The following is a 6,118-nucleotide window of genomic DNA, read 5'->3' as shown; positions in this document are numbered from 1 at the left end:
TCTGGGAAGTCCAAGACCCAGGTTCCCGCAGACCTGTTATCTGGTGAGGGCCCACTTCCTGGTTTGTAGACAGCTATTAAAATCTTCTTGCTATGTCCTCACACAGCAGAGAGCAGACAGAGAGGAAGCAGCTCTCTCATGTCTCTTCTTATAAGGGCACTAATCCCATCCAGGAGGGCTCTAACCTCATGACCTAATTACCTCCCAAAGTCCCCACCTCCTAATATCATCACCTGATACTCACATCCTTTATCAAAAGGATTTGTTCTATAAAATTTGGATTCAGTCAAAAGGCCAAACTCAAGGATCCAGAAGGCCACATGTGGCCCCAAGGCTGCAGGTACCCCCCCCCCCCACCAACGCTTCACCTTATTGATCAGAGGTAAAGGACTTGGTCAAGTGCATGCAGCTAGTTAGTGGTAAAGCAAGTTCCAACACTGAAAGCCTCTGTCCTCCCTCCAGCCCAATCTGGAGTGATTTCCAGTACGCCATGGCTTGGCCTTCACTCCGGCAGTGTTGGGATGGAAGAACCACTGAGGCAGGAGACAGAGCCCAGGCCCACCCACTCTCGCTTGGCAGAAATGGAGGTAAAGAAGTGAGGGAAGTGGGGGAAATGGGAGGACATTAGAGGAAATGGTGAGGGAGACTCCCCAAGGGCTAGGAGCTTGCCCTGGGAAGACAAGTCAAAGGATCAGGTGAAGTGATTTGGTAACTAAATGGCATAAGATGCTGAGCAAAAGGACAATGAGGGTGGGAACCTTGTTTGCCTTGATTGCAATGGCCTTTCCAGTACCTTGCACAGAATTCAGCATACCGTAAGTGCTCAAAAAATGCTGGTTGAATGTCTGAGTGGGGCAATAGTATCAAAAAGCATGTACACTGTTGATTAAGTTACCTGGGGGGAAACTCACATTCCCCAAGGGGCAGTGGTGAGAACATTTGGACAGGAGCACAAGAGCAAAAGGATACTGGACTTTCAGAGAAATCAAGGCACGGAGGAGGCCAAGCTCCCTGAAGGTCTGAGGCGAGTTGGTTATGTGAGAGGGAGGCAGTGGCCCTGTGTGCCAGATGTTTGCAGGACACCCTACCCTAGCTGGGCATCCGGAATGCCAAAGGGGACAGGCAGATAAACAGAGCTGTATCCTGGGCCAAGTAGAGGGGGCCTGGGAGAGGAAGAAGGAGGTAGGAAGGAGGAGGCAGGGACCAAGCCAGGCTGCCTCTTGATAGGGGGAGCTGGGGGGCGGTTGCTCAGGGCCACTGGCTGGGTCAGATCTCCAGCCAAAGCAAACCTACCTCAGGGGGTTGGGGGACTGCTCCCTCCCTGCCGGATGGAATCAAAGGAAAACAGGAACCCTAGAGGGCCCAGCTGTGACCCTTGCCCCCCACACTCAGCAAGGCCCATTAACCCAATCCTCCCTGTATCCCCTAACATGGTTATCCCAGCCCGAAGAATCTCTGGAAACAGATTCCTCTGGTATTTGCTGATCAAATACCAGCCAAGAGATGTCAAGTTTTCCCAGACTCACCCCAGCCCTGCCCTTCTCCCCAAAAGATACCCAGACCCTGACCCACCTCTCACAGTGGCCCTCTATAAGAAATTGGGGTAGTCTTTGTCCCAACCTGAGCCCTTCCTCTTTTCTATGCCAAGAGTTAAAGGGGTCAGGCTCATTTCTGCAGGTTATATTAACAAACAAAGCAGGAGCACCTGGCCCTGTGCTGTGCTAACAAACAAGATAGGAGTGCCCACCCTCTCGGATCTCCTTCTGAGCCCAGGTCTCCACTGATGGTTCTTGCATGGATACAGCAGCAGGTAACTTCTGCTGTTCACCTGAGCTGAGCCATGAGCTGAGGGGGAAGTGGCCTGGAATGTGGGGATCATCAGAGTTGGAAAGGGACCCCAGAGGTTTTCTCATCCTGTTCCTTGTCATTCAGATCAAGATGACAAGGCCAGAGCAGAGAAGCTGCTTGGCTTGTCCTCTTGTCCGAGGTCACACAGGTGTTAGTGGTCCAGTAGGGCCAACCTCAGCTGGCCTGACTTGCAGGCAAGCACCCATTACGCCAGACTGTGCTGGGGACCAGCATGGAAAACAGGCACAGAACAGCCCTGGGCCGTCATGCTCAGGGAGAGGGGTTGACATGGGCCCCTGGGCCACATCGAGGGTCCTTCCCTTTTCCTCTCTGGCTTCCACCTGTGTGTCTAGGTAACACACCTGTCCAAACCCAGAGAGAAGTAAGGTCAAAAAGCTGTGGGTATGGAGCACAGGCAGAGAGATCGGAAAAAACACTTCTGGGTACTTTTTGCTCCTACTTCCTAAATTCTACATAATGTGGTTTTAAAAATAAAAAGGATAATAAAAACAATCTGAAGGAGAAATTTAAAGATGACAGAACCAAGGAGAGACAGAGCAAGAGATTTTTTTATGCAGAAAATCTGAATTTGAGTAGACTGAAAAGAAAGTTTAGAAAGAAACCAGAGGAGCAGATGTCAAGGGAGAGATGGAGAGAAAACCCAACACTGTCCTTGTGGTCCAGTGGGGACACTGAGGCAGCAGCAGGACTTGGACAGACACTCTGTGGCTCTGAGCCCAAACTTACAACTGCAAGCTCACTGCAACCAGAGGGAGTGGAGGAGAGAGGGCTGGGCAGGAAGGGGAGTGAGAAGGCACCTTTCCTGGACACTTGTCACGGCCAGCCAGGCCCTCCACACTCCTCCCATCCTATCCTCCCAAGATGGGCCAGCCTTGGAAGCAGAAAAACTTCCCCCACAGCCCCCAGAAGGCCTCAGAAGCCTGACAGTGGTGACAAGCCCACAGGCCCTAAAGGAGAAAGGAAAAGGAGAGTTAGGGGAGGAAGAAGGGAGAGGAGAGACTTCCGGAGAGGCCTGGCTCTCAGAGGAGCACGGGAGGAGCAGGACTGAAGAGCTGGCCTGAGCTGGAACTGGGGCAGAGCAGTGGGGTGAGGGGGCGGGAGGAGGGACAATAGGGTGATAGAGCCTCCCAGCTCTTCCTTCCCTCCCTCTCTCCCTCCTCTCTCTTTCATGATCTTGAAACAACCTTCAAGTCTGGGCTGGAGGCCCCAGGAGGCCAGTCACTTAGGAAACAAAACTGTTTCTTGGAGACCTTGAAAGCCCATCTGCAGCTGAGCAGCGTCCCCACCCCCCTCTGTGCACATACACATTCTCCCATGGACTCTCACGTACGCCCACACCCGGCTGCACACGCGCGCCCCGCTGGCCCACACACATGCACACGTGCACGCACACAGACTCACTCGCACTTGTACACTACGCTTGCACACAGGTAACGGACTTGTAGTGGATTGGCCACATGTCCACATGAGTGTCGCCCTCTGGTCCTTTGAGGAGCTCCTCCTTCGGAATTACCATTTGGTACGTTGACATTGTCTCGTACCGCACACAGGTCCTCCTCAGGCATTAACTAGCACACGCACTCACAGACACACACAGCCCTACGTCCCAGATCTTCTCTTAGCAACCAAACATTGGATTCCGGACCCCTCCATCCCCTCTCTGATCTGTGACTTCTCTCAAGCCCACACCCCAGCCCAGTCGTGCTAGCCTTCCTACCTCCTGCTTTCAAGTCTGTCTGTCTCTCCCTTTTGCTCCTCATACTCCAGGAGCCTTGATCAAACTAGTGCCTCTGGCTGTGTTCCAAGAAAGCAACCCAGGCACTCCAGATCAAAGGATCAGGTGTCTACACCCGTTTATGTCCTGCAGTCTGAGGTGCATGGTGGACGAGAAGGATGTAGACTCCCAGAGCCTCACCTCTCACCGGGCAGGGAGGGTGGTCAGTGACACGTGGGAAAAGGATGGGCCCTGGGTGTCCTGTCCCCCCTTGGGCTTGTCTGAGTCCCAAATGTGTGAGCAGCAGTGCCCTTGGGGCTGTGCTCTAGCCCAATGCAGGGCATGGCAGGGAGCCCCAGCAGGCTGTAGGGGCAGAGGAAGGGCACCATCCTTTCTGGTATTGAGCCTGGCTGCAGGGACCAGAGCCAGGGCCTTTGTAAGGACTGGGCAGTACTGGGAGGTGCCAGCGGGGGGTGGAGGACAGAGATGAAAACTATTAGAGCCCAAGGCCTGAAGTATGCACACCTTCAGGTTCTGAGACTGAAGTTTTCTCTTCTTTTTCACTTCGTGTCCTGGAGAAGACTGGGCAGAAGATAACCCAGGAACCTAAGGAACAGTGCTTCCTAAACCCCAAGTTAGCACATCGTTCCCCCCAGCCCCAGGGCAACGTTGCCCCAGTTTTGAAAGCCCCAGCCACCTTTGGGCCACTCTTCTGGCAACTTCTGCCCTGGACAGTCTCTCCTGATATCTAACCACAAGCTTTCTTGCTATACCAGCTACTCTCCTCTCACTCTCTCCTCTACACATAGGGGCTTGAGCTCGTATCTCTGTGTTCCTGTCACTGTTTCCTCCCTCTGCCTGTTCTAAATTCCGGGTCAGTGGAGGGGGCTGTGGAGAGACATGAGAAGGCCCATGCCTGCCCATCCTACCCACCCTTTCTGCCTGTAACCCAGGGGGAGGAAGGAGGGTGGAAGTGGGATGGGATCTTCCGAATCCCTGTAATGGAAAATCTCAACTGCATGCCCGGAGGGGGCCAGTTATTTAGGGAATTCAGATGTGAGCCCTGTGCCCTGAGAGTGGATTTGCGGGAGGAGACATTGATAATCTCTCTGCAGGGAGTTCCCTCTGGGGCCAGAGAGGGACCCAGCCCAGCCAGCGGGCAACAACTTAGGTCTCTGGGCCACAACCCCCTCCCCTCCCTCCTTTCCACCTCACTTCCTTTGCTCTCCGGGGGCTCAGACTTGCCCCCACTCTGCTGGCTGCCCTTCATGCCAGTTCTGTGCCCAGAGAAATAGGGACAATCCAGGAGAATCCTGTCCCAGGAGAAGGTGGGGGCAGGATTCTTTTTTCTCTCTGCCTCTTCTTTTTTGCCTGTCATTCTTGGGCTCTTTCATCAAATGAGCGGCAAGGACACCTCTAGACCAGCCAGCGCTGTCCAGAGTCATTTCCTCCACCCTCATTTCTAGCTGGTATAAGGCTGAAGACAGCCCTTCCCACCCGAGCCAAGGCCCTCTCCCCACTCCCCAGGTACTTCTCCCAGGCTTCACTGCAGAGGCCTCCGCTCTAACCTGGATCCTGCGTGCTGCAGGTTTGCCTGCCTGCCCTGCCCAACTGGAAGAAAGAAGCAGTCGCTCTGCTTTCGAGTTCACATACCTGGTATCTGTTATGCCATTGACCGCCACGCACCTCTTAGAAGCTCTGTGTTGTCTTCTTTTTACTTCTCCCCACACTACTTGCCAACCCCAGACATAAGTTCAGCCCAGAGCCCTTCGGCAGCAATGAAAGGAGTGGTATGTCTGCTCCGAAAACAGGTTATGGAAGCCCAGGGTTGGCATCAAACACCTGTTGGGCTGGGTCCAGGTGGCCCTCCTGGTCCCTCAGGTCCCGCTACCCCTGGTCTGCCCCTCCATAACTGCTTCCTGGCCCAAGGAGTCTTGATTTTCTTCCCAAACTTTGGAGAGCTTACATCTGGGAGGACTTGGGGAGACCCTCTCACCCATCCCCAGACTCATGCTGCCTCTTGGGCCGCCTTTGGGTCCCACTAGGGCCCCCTCCCAGGTGCCTAAATGCAAGGGTCAGCTCTGGGTTCAAAGCCTAACTTTTTCTTTTTCTTGTCTCTCTGCCTTTTCTGGTTTCCCTTCCTTTCTTTGCCCATGATTCTTGGGCTCTTTCATCAAACAAGCAGCAACGACTCCCCTAGACCAGCTGGCCCTCCCTGTCCCTGCAACTCTACAGTGGAGGGAAGTCTCCGTTTCTTTCTCTGGGAAGTTGGATGTAGACTCAGGAGACCTGATTTCTGGTTCTGGTCTTATTAGCTCAAATTGTTTGATCCCTCTGAGCCTCAGTTTCCCCACCTGGAAAAGAAAAGGAAAGGTTAGACCACATGCCTCTGGCATCCTGGGATTCTGAGCCGACTGCTCCCCCCAGCCTGTTCCTAAGGGGCAGGTTTCCCCATTCTCCGTCCTAGCCCCCGCCCCCACCTCCCTCAGCGGGGCTGTCACAGGCCAGAGAGGGTTGAGGGGGTTGGGGGGGCAT

Source organism: Eulemur rufifrons, chromosome 8 (assembly GCF_041146395.1).
Source record: "Eulemur rufifrons isolate Redbay chromosome 8, OSU_ERuf_1, whole genome shotgun sequence".
NCBI classification, from domain to species: domain Eukaryota; kingdom Metazoa; phylum Chordata; class Mammalia; order Primates; family Lemuridae; genus Eulemur; species Eulemur rufifrons.
The sequence above is the reverse complement of the archived record's forward strand: the minus strand, read 5'-3'. Positions refer to the sequence as shown.